The 16,379-nt window shown below is 37.2% G+C and overlaps 1 long non-coding RNA gene across 2 annotated transcripts; it reads right to left on the reverse strand.

Annotated features, from left to right (window-relative positions):
* Positions 1-462: 462 nt before the first annotated feature.
* Positions 463-4,200, reverse strand: LOC147608449 (uncharacterized). Of its 2 annotated transcripts, XR_015264470.1 has the most exons (3): positions 3,088-4,115; positions 1,982-2,946; positions 463-625 (listed from the first exon to the last, which is right to left on the reverse strand). It is a non-coding gene; the product is annotated as an uncharacterized LOC147608449 (long non-coding RNA). The 2 variants fall into 2 exon arrangements; XR_015264469.1 differs by lacking the exon at positions 463-625 and having other exon boundaries at positions 846-2,946; positions 3,088-4,200.
* Between the last annotated feature and the right edge of the window lie 12,179 nt (positions 4,201-16,379).

Below are 16,379 nucleotides of genomic sequence, written 5' to 3' on the forward strand. Positions count from 1 at the left end.
TATAGTGAAGAGATTTTGGCTAGCTAAACACCACTTGTTTACTTAATAGCATATAGTGAATAGATTTTGGCCACCTAAACACCACTTATTTACTTAATAGCATAGAGTGAAGAGATTTTGGCCACCTAAACCACTTTTTTACTTAATAGCATAGAGTGAAGAGATTTTGGCCACCTAAACACTTCTTTTTTACTTAATAAAGAAGATAAGAAAGAGAGAAACATAACTTGACCTAGAAAATAGAGCACCATGGCTCTATACTAAGATCAAAACTTGGAGCACCATGGCTCTATACTAAGATCAAAACTTGGAGCACCATGGCTCTAGACTAAGATCAAAACTTGGAGAGCTATGGTGGATCGAATTGCATAACCAAATCCATGACTATATTGTTAATCAAAGTGATAAAAATTTTAATAACAATAATAAAGTGTAAACTCCAAATGAGGACTCAAATTTTATCATTATTAAATCTTGCAAGTATATGATAAGACAATCCAAAATTTCCATAAATTGTTCCTTGATTCTCTCAATCACCTACGTGACCATGATAACATGTTGATTGAACATGTTAATTGCACCATCCATGATATCACCCCATGTGTTCACTTTTTCATCTCGATTCCTGAAGCAAGGATCAGAGTTATGACACCAAAATAAGCAATAAGAAAGGGTGAACTCCTATAATGAGGACTTAAATTTCTCATTATAAGATCTTGCAAGTACATCAATTCATATATCATGATAAGATTATCCAAATCCATAAATTTCTTCTTGATTCTCTCAATCAACCATATATCAATGGATTTTCGATAGACTAAGACTCCTTCAAATGACCTCATTGTTGCTATATAAACTTGCAAATGTATTTGATCACAAATCTAAATATCCCCTTTGTAATCTTATTTCTATACATTTTTAAGAATTCTATGACTTACAAAAACCCTCTTTTTAATCCCTCATGGTAGGCAAAAACCCTCTTTTTAATCCCTCATGGTAGGCAAAAACCCTCTTTTTAATCCCTCATGGTAGGCTTACATATATCCTTCCTTGTATATCTCCACAAGCTTCCTGCCATTCCACACTAAAATGAAATCTCAATAGACTTCTAAGTTAATTTTCCCAACAAATATCCAAGATGCATTAAGAGGACGTATTGGGAACTTTTAGATAAAAACAAATAACTAGTATTTAATAAGCTCATTTATACGACTTCAGAAAAAAGCATATAACTAGTATTTACTAAGCTCAATTATACGACATTCAAACTAGCACTCTTGAAAGGGGCATTCCATGATTGGAGGTGATCAAAGTTCTCTAGTGGTTACTAATCAAGCCAATATATAGGTAACATAAGGACAAGAATCTAACACATCATCACTCAACCATGTTGAACATGACCCTAAACGTATGTGGTGAGATACATGTTATAAAGATCTTTACTACCATGTGATTGGGGGGGGGGGGGGGGGGGAGTTTGGGGCTTTGTGACATGAACTCTGAGGATTAGCTGGTAAAACATTCACCCTAAAAACATGCTATGGGGAGTGCATACTAGGGACATCTTTACTACCATGTGATTGGAGAGAGGAGCAGTTTGGGGTTTTGTGACATTCACTCCAAGGATTAGAAAGTAAAAACTACACCCTAAGCATGCTATTGAGTAGTGCATGCTATGGACAGCTTGTGCTCTTTTTTTGCAATCACAAAAGAGAATTTTGAAAGAGAATTAGAGTACTAGCTTATAGAAAAAACTCTACCATGAGTACATTTGCATGAAAGAAGTTTTAACATGAAGCTTGATATTTACAAGAAGAAAGTGGCACTCACTTACACAAAGATCATCAAATGTTTTGTATAGTTCAAATGACATGGTAGCATGAAACGAAAATGTAATTACCATAACATTTCAAACGCATTGTTTGTGATCCTTCATGAGGTTAACAAACTTAATGATCTGGAAAAGTCAAGCATGAGTCACCTGAAGGTAAAACGCAGAAGGCATGGCATGCCACACCTCCCCTCTAGCAATCACCTTCCCTCTGAGCTATATTCGGTCTCTTGCAAGTGTGCCTCCGTGGTGGTACGATCCTCGGCATGCATTAAACGTTTGATTAGAGGAAATGTGGTTGATATTTGAATTCAGTCTTAGTAGACCCTTTTCTCGTTATAATATATTAAAACAATTCACTTCTCTCTCTCTATATATATCAGACACGTGTGTGTGTGTGAGTGAGAGAGAGAGAGAGAGAGAGAGAGAGAGAGAGAGAGAGAGAGCATAGGCGTGTGTGACAGAGATAGATATGTGTGTGAGAGAGATATATATATAGAGAGAGAGAGAATCATTAATGGATCAAATTTTCCCACAAAACGTTAGTGTCTTTTTTCCATGTTTATTTCTTTTTCTAGCCTTCACTAATTAGAGATCCGTAAGCTCTTAAATGTAACCGCTTTGGAGATCCATCCTACCTTGGATTTGTGTACGTTCACATAAAGAGACTTACCCTTTGCACTAAAAGCATGCATGGAAAAAGTTGAAAACAATTCAATATATCGTTAAACCCTAAGCTATGTCGCTTCAACTGTGTCGATCAGAAGCTTGTAAAGCTTTTTGCCCTACCATTTATTTTTGAGCCTACCTTTAACCTAAGGTTCAGAAAGGAAACCATGGAATACCTCCTTCTGAGCTCTTACAGTAAGCTGGCCGCGTCGCAGAGGTTGCTATATGGGCTAGCTGCACAATCGATTTTGTGGGATCGTTGCTGAAGGGAATGAAGCCTGGTCCGACGTCGAGGGCCTCAATTATTTGCAAAAACATTAGTCTGTATATAAGCATTAGTATATACATAATACTTTCAATAGTTAGCAGATGGCCGTCATGATCTCGGCCTCGAGCCAGGCGGCACTCCCTCTAGCAACGCCTGCCCAAGAGGAGCTGATCATCATCTGCAAAAACCCATGTAATATAATATGATTAATAGCGTGTAGGGTATATGAAGGAGCTGTATACCTGCAAGATGACGGTTAGCCGTTGATAGTATCAGGAGTTCAGCAGATCTGTACATTCGGATCGTTGTAACGGTTTACCTGTATGCAGATCTGGGTCGATTGAGCTTCTGCGTTTTTGCGGCTATTTTTCTTAAAAAAAAAAAACGTTTCTGGGTTGTGTTTGTTAGAGATGGTTGGGATGCCTGCAGGTTGGGGGGAATGAAGCCTGGTCCGACGTCCACCCTCAAGCTTCTGGCTTATGTGCAGTGTAAAGCATCCCGCTTTGCAGTAGAAATATGCGATATTTTGCAGCAATATGGCAGGCGTCGAGCCAGGCGGCCACTCCCCTCAACACGGGCTGATCCGATGGTTGTATAAGAGAAATTAGAGATAATTACAGACAATTATACAAGAGATAATCTACTATGGGATTGTTATGATTGTGATTTTGCTAAGAAGATCATAAAAAGAGAGCCCCATGGGTGTGTGAAGGGCCACAGGGAGCTTGCCTTTTGTGAGAAGGTGTGGTGAGGGTAAGGTACTTGAAGGAAGCATGAGAGAGAGGGAGAGAGAGAGAGAGAGAGAGAGAGAGCTAGTGAGAGGACGGTTTTGAACTGCAGGACGACAAGACAAGCTAGCTACAAGATTCCAATTTGGTTAGAAAAAAAAGCCTGCAAAAGGGTGGGGAGGTGGGTGCGTTGGTGGGAGGAAGGACGTCTTTTTTTTTTCCCCTCTTTTTTTTCCTTGCTCTTGAAGCACACACGCTCAGAAGCTTCAACAAGCAAAGCCTAGATTCAAGAAACGAGAGAAAACATACAAAAGGGAAGTGCGAAGGAGAGAAGGGAGAGAGAATCATGTGTAGAATAAGAAGAAAAGGAGAGAGTAGGGGGGGCCATCATGAGGTTATGATGGAGGGGGAAACCGTCAATGAGGTTAATAAATTATGATGAAGGAGAGGGGGGGGATATCATGAGGGTATGATGGAGGGGGAGGAGGGGCAAAAAGGAGGTATGATGAGGCTACTATAGAGGGGATTATAAGGTTATGATGGAGGAGGAAGGAAAAAGGGGAGGGGGGAATCATTGCGAAGGAATCAGGATCCAAGGGCAAAATCATTAGAGGACCCAAGGCCATGCAAGCTGGGCAAAATCATTACGAAGGATTCAAGCCATGCAAGCTAGGGCAAAATCATTACGAAGGATTCAAGCCCATGCAAGCTAGGGCACATGTGTGTGTGTGTGGGGGGTGGGGGGGGGTGGGGGGGGGGTGTGCATGCAACCCTCCGTGCCCCTTTTGAAGGCCTCCCTTGTAGTTTTCCTTCACCAACAAAATCGTAGTCACTTCTCTAGGTGCCCCTTTTACCGGCACCTGTGCGGGCCGTATTGCCTGCCGAGCTGGACCGAACTCACCCCTTCCACCGACCCAGCCGGTCACCATTAAATGCCCCACTGCCTATTACCTACTCGCGCGCCTTCTATTTCCCCGCATGTTTTCGTCAGCCCCCTCGCACGTGACCCCCCATCGGATCTGCGTCTACAACCGTCCGATCTTACGTGTCCTCAGATCTGACGGTTCCTAAACTCTCTGCCCTCCTGCCTATCGTGCGTTTCGGCCCACAGGATAAATCCCTGGGCCCAACCTCTCTCAGAGTCGCACCTGTCGCTGTCAATCTACCCAATGACCCGTACCTTGCCCGGCCACACGTATTGTCACACACGTCTGTGAGCATAAGCTGCATGGTGATGGTAGGTAGGTCCCTAAACCTAATCACCATCTTTGGTATCGCCTAACCTTTCCGCATATTAATCTTCACTTGATAGATTTTAATTTCATACAGCCTAACCTTTACCCATATTAATCTCCACTTTTTAATTTCATGAAATAGTATCATTGAGGGCAGTAGCTCAGTTGTTACGGTGTTTGGCTGATATGCCTGAGGTTATGTGTTCAAACCTTGCTGGCTGCCTCAAATAATGCTATCTTGTTATGATGTTGCCTGTGGCTGTGTCTAGTGTGTGGTGTTTGTTGTAAAAGGGCATGGGGGCCTTGAGAGGAGTCCTCTCATCAACTAAGATTTCGTTGCGCAAATTTAATTCATGAAATAGCACAGCCTAACCTTTACCCATATTAATCTCCACTTGATAGATAGGTTTTAATTTCATTTTCATGTCCATTATTCATTATTCACTCATACATAGCTCCACCTAGGGTTGATTTTTGACGTGCCATCATGACAGCGTCCATCCTTTCATACCCTTAAACCCATAATTTTACAAGTGTGAATGGCGCCTCTCAACGTGGTTATACTTGCCTCTCATACCCTTAAGCCCATAATTTGAGACTAAAAACAATGTGAATGGTGCCTCTCAACATGGTTTTTTAAGTGCTTTTTTATACATTCATTACATAGAGCAACAACTAGTCCCACATGAATATATTGAGCTTTGACAATCATTCCATACTTTTAGATACACTATTTTGAGAACTTCAAAAACTTTGATAGATATGTTGTATCCAAAGCAACAGATCTGGGCTTTAAGAAATACCGCTTCAATTTATTGATTATTATATCAATTGCAGTTTCAATAGAGGTCAAATCAATATTGTCCTATTATAGCTTGAGACTAAGAAAATTAAGCTCTTTTAGCACATCTACCACTAGCATGTGTAAGCAAAATTGGACACTAAAAGTCCTTCCTTTGTTATACCATTATGTGGCTTTCTCATTTCTCCACATGGTATTAATAGAAGGCATTAGAGCAACAAGTCTTTGAATTACCTAACCTCGTGAGAGAAACCTAATGCTATGGATCTGTAGAACACAATGAGCATCTAATTCGATGATTTCCAAAAGATCTATCAACTCATTGTTTCTCTTTGATAAGTTGTTGATATAATCTATACTTTATTAGAGCGAGCTTCTCCACAAACATGAGCTCTAGAAATGTTTTAGAAGCATCTCTTGCCAACTACTAAAGCCTCCAATGAACTGTTACCAAGCTTGGAACATTCTTGTTCATCAATGTCACCAATCCTACCTCACTTCTAGCCATTGCAGATGCACCATCTAAGGCAATTTCAATCATCTTTTGCTCACACAAGCCTCTTTTACCTAATAAATATTTCAATGCATTGTACATTGTCCTTTCCTTTCCATCTTGAATGCAAACAACACCCATGTCTTCGTAAATTTTTAGCCCAATGCCATTTTTTGTTAAATAAGTACCATACACAATTAAATGTAGCTCTAGCTCTCTTGTGAGCACTTGACCCTTCATGGTCTTAAGTGAATCCTGTTGAAGCGAAATGTATCCAGCTCCTATACCTCAAGGCCCATGCATTTGGTACTTTTCACAATATGAGCAATTGAAAATAGTTTTATCACCTTGCATAATGTATCTCAACCAAGGAAACTTGTCTTTCCATTAATCTCTAAACTTTCATTTAGGTGCCTCTTTTTGAGGGTTTTGAGAGCCACTATCTCCATGAGATTCAAGCCCCAAACCTCTATACATCCTCATTCAAATCAAAGCCCAAAGTATGTTTTGTAGGTACATTACAAAGATTATTTTTCTAGGAGCCTTTTTTTGTTGCTTCAACTTTATAGCACCACGTGTTTTTATCAAGGTACACTTGTAAAACCCGTGGATGGGCATGGATACCCATTCGCAACGCCCATAGCATGATTGTCGCATGCTGCTACCTTCAAGCAGGTGCAGGTACATGGGAGGTCCATATTATTTCACCAGTGGACGTGAGAGTATGAGGCAATCCACTACTCTCATCTAGTGGGGCCATCAAGCTTCGTCTTACTCGAGTAGCCCGGCAAGAACAAGACCGCCACTCCACGTTGGCACCTTGCTATGGATGATCATGAGAGCATTTTGGATACCTTGAGAGAAGCAGAGGATACTGATGACTAGGCCCACCACATTTTACATTTTTGTTCTACTCTCTATGTAGTGTACTTTTTTGCTTATGCGCACATTTGTCTACTTTTCATGTTTGTTTTTCTCCAGGCATATTTATGTGTACATGTATGTACTATTCTCTATAGTGTACTTTTTTTCTTATCCACACATTTGTCTATTTTCCTTGTTTTATATCTCCAGGCATATTTTTGTACTCATGTGCACATGTATGTACTTGGTTGGTATCTGATGTCGTCAGGGCATCCATGTGTTGGGAAAACATAGATTTTCTGGGTTGGGCACGTCTTTTGGAGGGTGGCCCTTAAAATCCATGTTTGTCCTGCACTTGGCAAAACATGCTTCAAAACATTAGTACTTAGAAGCTTATACCATTACCAAATAAGAAAGAAACTAAGTAGTAGTCTTAGCAATGTTCTTATGGAAAAGGATCTAACCACTAGTGCCCACATTTTCTAGGCACCTTTATCACCTCTTAAAATTTTGTGAGACTTCATAAATTTGTGCATATGAAATTGTACTCGACCACCTAGAGAAGAGGAAAATCACCTTGTACTCTACAAAAACCATAGAGCATGCCTCAAAACATTAGCACTTAGAAGCGCATGACATTACCATCATATAAGAAAGGAACTAAGTAGTATCCACATTACCATATAAGATAGGAACTAAAAGTAGTAGTCTTGGAACATGTTCCTATGAAAAAGGTTCTGACCACCACTAGTGCCCACATCTCTAGGCACCTCTATTCCTAATCACCTTTTAGAATTTTGTGAGACCACATAAATGTGAGCATGTGAAGTGGTACTCGACCACCTAGGGAAGAGGAAAACTGCCTTTAGCTCTACAAAAACCATGTGTGGAGCTTCTATCCAATTAGTAAAATTGTGTGAGGAGTTTCCTTGGCTCATTCACAATGAGGCAAAATACCCTTTCCTTGATTTAAGAAAACTCGTTTGGTTGCCATAATGTGGATATTTTTGAAGTTTTTGGGCATTTTCACCCTCCTGTGAACAATGCTCTTGGAATGCTCCTTATGTCGTTCAATTTAGCAATACTTTCAAATACCCCAATCTAATCCAATGTTGTTATACTTACTCTTTCAATTTATTGAAGGGTAATATGCAATATTGTTGTACGCCTTTTTTTAAAAAGTAATAGTATCTCCCCAGTTTTGTGGCAGGCAAGCATGAAAAGGTTGTTGAAACTTCCTTCAATAGTGATTTGATATTATTGATGTGTTGAAAGCCTATTTGCCAAGTACACGTCATAAAACCGATTCACTTTTGTAATTATGCTTCCACTTTGTTGCAACAAAAACGCATAGATAAGATTACATAGCTACAATTTGAATATATTTTTTCCCTTGGGAGTTTACATGCCTTGAATCTTGCAATTGTGGGAAATTTTCTTCCAAGTGAGTAGATTGGACTATGTCACTAAATTTGCCTCTAATTGAGTATATACTTGAGTGTCACTAATATGGCCCCTAATTTACGTATAGCTTCAAGAGTGAGTAGATTGGACTGTGTCACTAAATTTGCCTCTAATTGAGTATACTTCAGTTACTAATATGGCCCCTAATTTAGGTATAGCTTCAAGGAGATGCTTTAGGTGTAGCCATTGCTCATGACTCATTAGCCATTTGAGAGAAAAAAATGCACGTTTAGTGGAATTGCAATTTTAAAATTTAAAAAGTGCCTTAAAAATCAAAGTTGAAGGTCTTAAAACCACCATAAAGACAAAAACCTTCAAATTTTCAAAATTTTCTTGAGTGATTGAATCAAAGTTGAAGGGTTTCAAAACCACATGTAGAAGGGTCTCAAAATTTTCAAAATTTTCTTGAGTGATTGAATCAAAGTTGGAAGGGTCTCAAAACCACACGTAGAAGGAAAAACCTTCAATTTTTCTGAAGTGGTATTTTTCTTAATTAAATTTGTATAAAATAATACTCTCCCTTCTTTGTATAAGCTACTCTCTTTTTTGTGTGTATAAAATACTTAATTAATTAATATTTTCCTCAATTAACTTTGTATAAATACTCTCTTATAGACTATTCTCAATTTCTCTCTTTTTTTGGGGGGGTCAGAACACTACTCATTAGTTAGTAACTCATGGGAAGGGGTGTGCAGCCACCGCGCTGTGCTTTCCTGACCAATATATTCAAGTGGCTGTCTTTTGCAGGCTAGCATCTTAAATATACTTGTCCAAGATCAAGAAAGCTCATTTAATCAAAGAAGCAGGAGGACTCTGAAGTGAGCAGAGAGAGGGCAGAACGGCATCTTTAGCTTGAGCTCTGCCATGGGAGTTCTAGCCAGTGTCCTCGACTAAACAATTAATCAAGCACAGGATAATGAGCAGTTGATAATCCGTATTAATCACCTGATTTGTCCCCCTCTGATAGGGTGGCCGCCCTTCCGAAAGCCCAAAAATTAATCATGCGGGCTCTAATAATAATAGGATCTCGTTCTAAAAGAAAATTAAAATCATTTCCGGAATTATTTATTACTCCATGCTGCTTGGGTGCGCACATGTTGGCTGTTGCATGGCCTCAGTAACGAGAGCCGAAAAAGAAAAAGAAAAAGAAAAAAAAGAGCGGCACGCTGGTCATCACCAGATTGTACGTGACCGCTTGATAGCGACCGGCATGCAGAGTATGGTATTTTCTTTTCGCTTTTTTGCTTGATTTAATAATAATTCACATCCCTTTTTCCCATGCATGCCATGCAATATATACCCTTTTTTTTCTCTCTCTTTTTTTCTTAGACTTTTCCCTTTTTCCCATGCATGCCATGCAGACTGCAGCGAGAGATTATCGTACCTTTGAAAATAAATAAATAAAATGTGGGTCGAGACGAAAATAATTTGATATTTATTATCCCCGTTAATTACAGAAATTCGAGTTGGATTAACCTAAAACAAATTCAAAAATTGTTCGGGAAATGAATCCCGCAGTTAATGGAGCCCGTTGAAAACATTTTCTATTATCTTGAGGCTGGCGAGAAATTACGCACTTCAATACTTAATTTTCCACTTATTTATTGTCTTGCTCTTTGATTTTTTTATTATTTTCAAGCTTATTTAGTATTATTAAGCCCTTGTTTCCAGGCTACAATTTTCAAAGCCATGTTTGTCGGCAAGTTACGTTAATAACTGAATTCCATGCAGCATCTCGAGACGCAAACAATCTAAAACCTTTCAAAAGAATAATTATTCACCTTCATATTAAATTAGAAACTTTGGTCTATCTCAAGGTCAAAAACCTTACTTTCATGCTATTCACATTACACGTTGAACCTTCGAAGTTTGGAACTTGAAATCATCTAGATATTGATGATAAATTAAATGTCATGTAAAGACTTCGTGAACGTAAAAAAAGAGGTTTTTTTCCCAACCAAATCAAAATAAAGTGATGCTCTAAAGTAAAGTATAAGGATTGGACCAAATCCTCGATTGTACTTTACTTCTTATCCCTTCAAAATAAGGGTAATGCCAATTTCAATCGGGATTTTTAAATTTTAGCCGAGAAAAATACATTACAAACTACCTTTTAAGCACTAGGCATCAGCCACTGTGTTACTTTGGATTGCAAAGCATTCTCCTGGAGTTTGTCCACTAGGCATCAGCCGATGTGTTAGTTTCAATTGCAAAGCATTCTCATGGAGTTTGTCCACTAGGCATCAGCCGATGTGTTACTTTCAATTGCAAATCATCCTCATGGAGAAGGTTCACAGGTGTGTATAGTAGAGAGATTGGACTCATCCGCAGAAACCCAAGTCCAAATCTCCTCGAGCTTACATGACTAGAAATTTATAATATGTATCTTTATTTTTAAATAGAAAGGAAGTTTGCAATAGCAAGTAACAAGACATGTAATGACACATGAATTTCTACAATGCTCACATGAGATAAGCTATTGTATTCCTTTTGTGAAAATCCATTTGATGTTTTTACCCTAACTTTTATATACTTAAAAGTAATAAGTACTTTTCTTCAACTTCTTTAACATCAAAGTTTGAACCTATGTAAAGTTGAGAAGAGCTCTAGGAAGTGAAAGCATCTAGCTTGTACTATCCCACTATTTGCAATAATGAGATGTGGATTCCTATCAACATCAGTGTTCCCTATGGGTTCATATCGACTCACACGATGACTAACACTTTAACATTCATTTGTCCAATGTACTCATGATGTTTTCAAAGTAGTACTATGAAAATATCCATCTTTCAAATGTTTTTATTCTTAATATTGATAGGTTTTTTTAGTACAATACAAGCCTTTATGCCAAAAGTGGTCAACATAGGAACATGTCTTGAAATCAATATTCAGACTTGAATAATTACACCATGAACATTGTAAAAAATAAGGAGCATATCCTATGGTCAAAGTGGAGACGGGTTGGTGAATCTTTCTTTGATAGAAGGTAGAGTCTGCAAGAGAAACTTTGGCAAATGTTAAAAAACTTTCAGGAATTTATATGTTCACTTTGAGTTTAAATTTGGTGATTTTCTTATAAAATTTACCCAAAAATGCTACCTTGGGCTAATATATTTAAAAAGTCACCATTTTTGGGTCTAAAATAGCCCAAGAATTTTGGAAGACCCTTGAAAATTAGCCTTTGGGCTAAATTTCACTCCTACTTGTTTCCTTGACCATCAAGCATTTGGGAGGGGTGTGTGAGAGAGGGGGTAGTTGGGGGGGGGGACAGAGACTCTCGCTAACATCACCCCATGACTTTTTGTAACCATGTCTCCATTATAACATTGGAAAGGAGGCAGTAGAGTTAGTTAAGTAAAATGGGAAACTATTTTAAGTGCTAGCCAAGTAGTAGTTGAAATCAACTCCTTGACATAAAAGACACTTTTGTAGATATTTTGCTCATTATGATGTGATTAGCAATACACACTCTCAACTATGAACTAAGCTTTGTGAGCTCTCTCTCTCTCGCTTTCTTGTTGCTTGTATTCTTTCTTCTTTTCAATCTCTTAGTTGGTTGAACTTATTACTTGCATGTCTATGTTGGTATCTCATGATGAGTAGAATTGTGTGTGCGGTTGCCTTATTCTTGGGAGCTTTCTCATCTTGTTGAGTTGCTAGGAAATCTTATGCAAGACGATTCTTCTTGCCTCTTTCAAAGGTAGGACTAGTTCTTTTTCTCCACCACAAGTGTGAGGTATCTCACAGTGTAACATGTGGATATAAAATTGACATTGGTGGAGCTAGATCACCACCCAGATGCAAAAGTTACATTTTACAGCTCCTTAATAAGTCTCCATAGTACATGTAAGCCTAGATCTACCAAACATCTTTAATGCTCTTTTTTGGGATAGTTTTCAAAGTTAGTTCCTTTTTTTTTTCATATTTCTTATGATTGGACTTACCCAAAATTTGTGCAGTGTTGATTAGAGGGTCACACTAACAATATTTTTCACAATCATTAGGTGAAATTTAGACTAAAAAAGGCCATTTAGGAAAGTATTAAAAAAGAATGGTCCAACCAATGAGAGAGCTAGGATTTAAGATCCATGTAATATGAATCCTTTTTTTCTACTTCTTATCGAACTCTTTTATTTCCCCCCTTTTGTTTTCTCTTTTTTCAAGTTTCCAAGGCTCCCCCCTCGCCTTGCTTTTTTCTCCTCCTTATTCAACTCTACCACATAGCTTTTTCTTTTCTCCTCCTTTTGTTAGGAGGAAAACATTTACAGGTATGTTGCTTAGTCTACTAGCCTTCATGTCTTTATGATTCCAATTTTTTATCATACCTTGTTGATGTTTGTCATTATTTGATTAGTTTTTTAGGTTCCAAGTTACTGATAATGTGTGTTATGTTTAAGCTTTCTTTTTTTAAGTTTTGGTACTTTGAATTTTTTCAGAGTAGGTAATAATCACTCTTTAGGTTTTTCATTAATTTTAGACTTTAGGTTTGGAGGTTAAACTTTCATGATGTTTGTAGGATTTTTTAAGAGTAGGTAATAATCACTTTAGGTTTTTAATTAAGTTTAGACTTTATATTTGGAGCTTAATCTTCCATGATGTTTGTAGGATTTTTTTAAGAGTAGACGATAAGCAATCTTTAGGTTTATTTGGGTCTATGGGTTTTACTTTTTTGATAATCTTCCATGATATTTCTCTTTGCATGGTTGTTGCTACAGGTTTAAGTATTTGCTTAATTTGGCAACATCTTCTTTAAAGACCTATACAATAACACATTTTACATTCTACTTATTCTTTGATTCTTATTCTTATTTTTACTTTAATGTCTATTATATGCATATATTTTTAAAATGGAAAACAAGATCTAAATTATTTTCCTTTTGTATGTGCAGATGCCAGAAAGATGAAAGGTTATAAGTTCTATACAAGTCCAGAACAGAAGAGATAATGAGGAAAAATGGATTAATGACATATACAACAAGTTTTAATGGATATTAATGTACCCTAGTAGTAAGGGTTATGTAAGATTCCTCCCCCAACCCCTTTTTGATGTCTAGTATATTCTCCTGTAATCAATTCCTTTTCTGAAATATAAGAGATCTTGTTTGTGGCTGTTTTAACCTAGAGAGAGAAAATATTCTAGAGAGAGAATATTCAGATTTTGAATATTTTTGGATAGAAAAATATCTCTTATAATTCAGATGAGTTCCCCTGAAACAGAAATTTAAAAAGAATTTTCCAATGTGCAATTGGAGTTAATTGAAAATAGGTATAAAGAACCTTAGCCTAAGGGTCTAGATTTTCAGAAATCTTTAGACTATGGTCCAATTAAGGTTCCTATGGGCCAATAGCATCAATCCATGTGTAGGGAGGAGATAAATCCAAATTGTAAAAAGAAAATACCCAAAAATGAGTAAATGCTCACATGAGGTGAAGAGTTGAAAATGTACAAGGTTTATTAGTAAATAAACACATATGTAAGGAAGGGGAGTTCTTTAAAGGAGGTGCATATTTCACATAAGATGAAGAGTTGAAAATGTACAAGGTTTATTAGTAAATAAACACATATGTAAGGAAGGGGAGTTCTTTAAAGGAGGTGCATATTTCACATAAGATGAAGAGTTGAAAATGTACAAGGTTTATTAGTAAAAAAACTATGACACATATGTAAGGAAGAGGAGTTCTTTAAAGGAGGTGCATATTTCACATAAGATGAAGAGTTGAAAATGTACAAGGTTTATTAGTAAAAAACTATGAGCAATAAAATTTTGACACATATGTAAGGAAGGGGAATTCTTTAAAGGAGGTGCATATTTCACATGCTTGAATGAGTTTTAAACTCAAAAATAATGTGATATTTTTATCTCTCATCTCTCTTGAACCAAACCAAATCAAAATGGAACCAAACCGAATCAAAAAGTAACCAAACTAGGTCCAAATCTAGTCCAAATTCAACCAAACTGACTTGGAAAATTCTAGAATCAGTTTGTTTGGTTAGGAGCTCAAATTTTCCTATAAATAGAAGCCTCCCCTTGTTGAAAAATATATAGTGTCTTATGCTTTGTTACTCTACTCCACCTAAGCCAAATTAGATAGTGTCTTATGCTTTGTTACTCTACTCCACCTAAGCCAAATTAGATAGTGTCTTATGCTTTGTTACTCTACTCCACCTAAGCCAAATTAGATAGTGTCTTATGCTTTGTTACTCTACTCCACCTAAGCCAAATTAGATAGAGTCTTATGCTTTGTTACTCTACTCCACCTAAGCCAAATTAGATAGAGTCTTATGCTTGTTACTCTATTCCACCTAAGCCAAAATATAGAGTGTCTTATGCATTGTTACTCTACTCTACCTAAGCCAAGAGTTGTGAATTCTTTAATAATTCACTAGTTTTTGATACTTCTCTCTTTCTTCAATCCCCATTGGTGGCTCCATCAACATACTAAACCAATTGATTGGTTGGGGGCCTCTACCGTGAATAAAGAATCAAGCAAATTATAAGGTAAGTATATTGAATTTTGATCTTTCTATAATTTCTCAATGATTCTCTCTTCTCAACCCCTCTCAAGCTTGAGAAGCTTAATTGGTATGGTTTTTTAAATGCTATTGAAGTTAATTGGTGAATAGTAGGGAAGAGTTACATAATTTAATAAATGCTATAGAAGTTAATTTCCATTTATGTTTAAATTCAAATGGTTTTTATGTAATTTCTCTCTCTCTCTCTCTCAAGAAATGGTCATACTCATGACCCATTCTCAATCCAAATGAAGCTTTTCATAAAGCTTTTCCTTAATCCAAGATTAAGCTATGCTTGAGGCCAAATTAATGGCTTTTTGCTATGCTTTTAGTTTATGCACATTGATGATTCAATCCATTATGGATTGATGACCCAATTAGAGACCATTCTAATTGTTTTCTTAATGATCCAATTAGAGACCATTATGGATTGATGATCCAATTAGAGACCATTCTAATTATTTCTTTAATAATGAGCTTTATCCCTTAGAAAAAAATTGAGATTTATCAGTCATAGTAGCGGAGCTATGGCAAAATTTTTTATAGAAATCACGCATAAAATAAATTCATTCAAAGCATAAAAAGAGGACTTCCTACCATATTCTAGGAACTATCATCCTAGATTAATTAAAAGAATTTTATTATGCATGGAGATGTGGATGTTTGCATGTAGATGTAGATGTATAGATGTAGATGTGGATGTGGAGGTGGATGGATGCATGTAGATGTAGATGTATAGATGTAGATGTGAATGGAGATGTGGATGTATGCATGTAGATGTAGATGTATAGATGTGGATGTGGATGTATACATGTAGATGTAGATGTATAGATACGGATGTGGATGTGGAGGTGGATGTATACATGTAGATGTAGATGTATAGATGTAGATGTGGATGTGGAGGTAGATGGATGCATGTAGGTGTAGATGTATAGATGTAGATGGGAATGGAGATATGGATGTATGCATGTAGATGTAGATGTATAGATGTAGATGTGGATGTGGAGGTGGATGGATGCATGTAGATGTAGATGTATAGATGTAGATGTGAATGGAGATGTGGATGTATGCATGTAGATGTAGATGTATGGAGGTGAATGTGAATGTGGATGTGGATGTATGCATAGAGATGTAGATGTATGCATGTAGATGGGAATGTACGCATATAGATGTGGATGTATGGATGTGAATATACGATATGCGATGTGAGGGAATCTGAAGTGATGAGATAGAAATGATGGGATGGGATGAGTATACATATAAATATGGAATAAGTAATGTAGATTGATGAAGGATAATGTGGAAAAATGAAAGTTAAAATAGAAATTGTGTTGTAAACTGTTTGTAAATACTGTTTGTAAATGCTGTTTGTAAATGATTGTTTTATGTCAAGAATGCTGGGGGGAGCATTTTGACCGTCTTGTGATTAAAGTCGTGATGGTAAAGTTGCAACTGCTGACGGGGAGTCAATGAAGGACGTCTCGCGTAGCAAGGTCGGCCGAGGTCTTGAC

The sequence above is a fragment of the Cibotium barometz genome, chromosome 53 (genome assembly GCF_041138505.1).
Source record: "Cibotium barometz isolate CiBa-2024 chromosome 53, ASM4113850v1, whole genome shotgun sequence".
Classification (NCBI taxonomy): domain Eukaryota; kingdom Viridiplantae; phylum Streptophyta; class Polypodiopsida; order Cyatheales; family Cibotiaceae; genus Cibotium; species Cibotium barometz.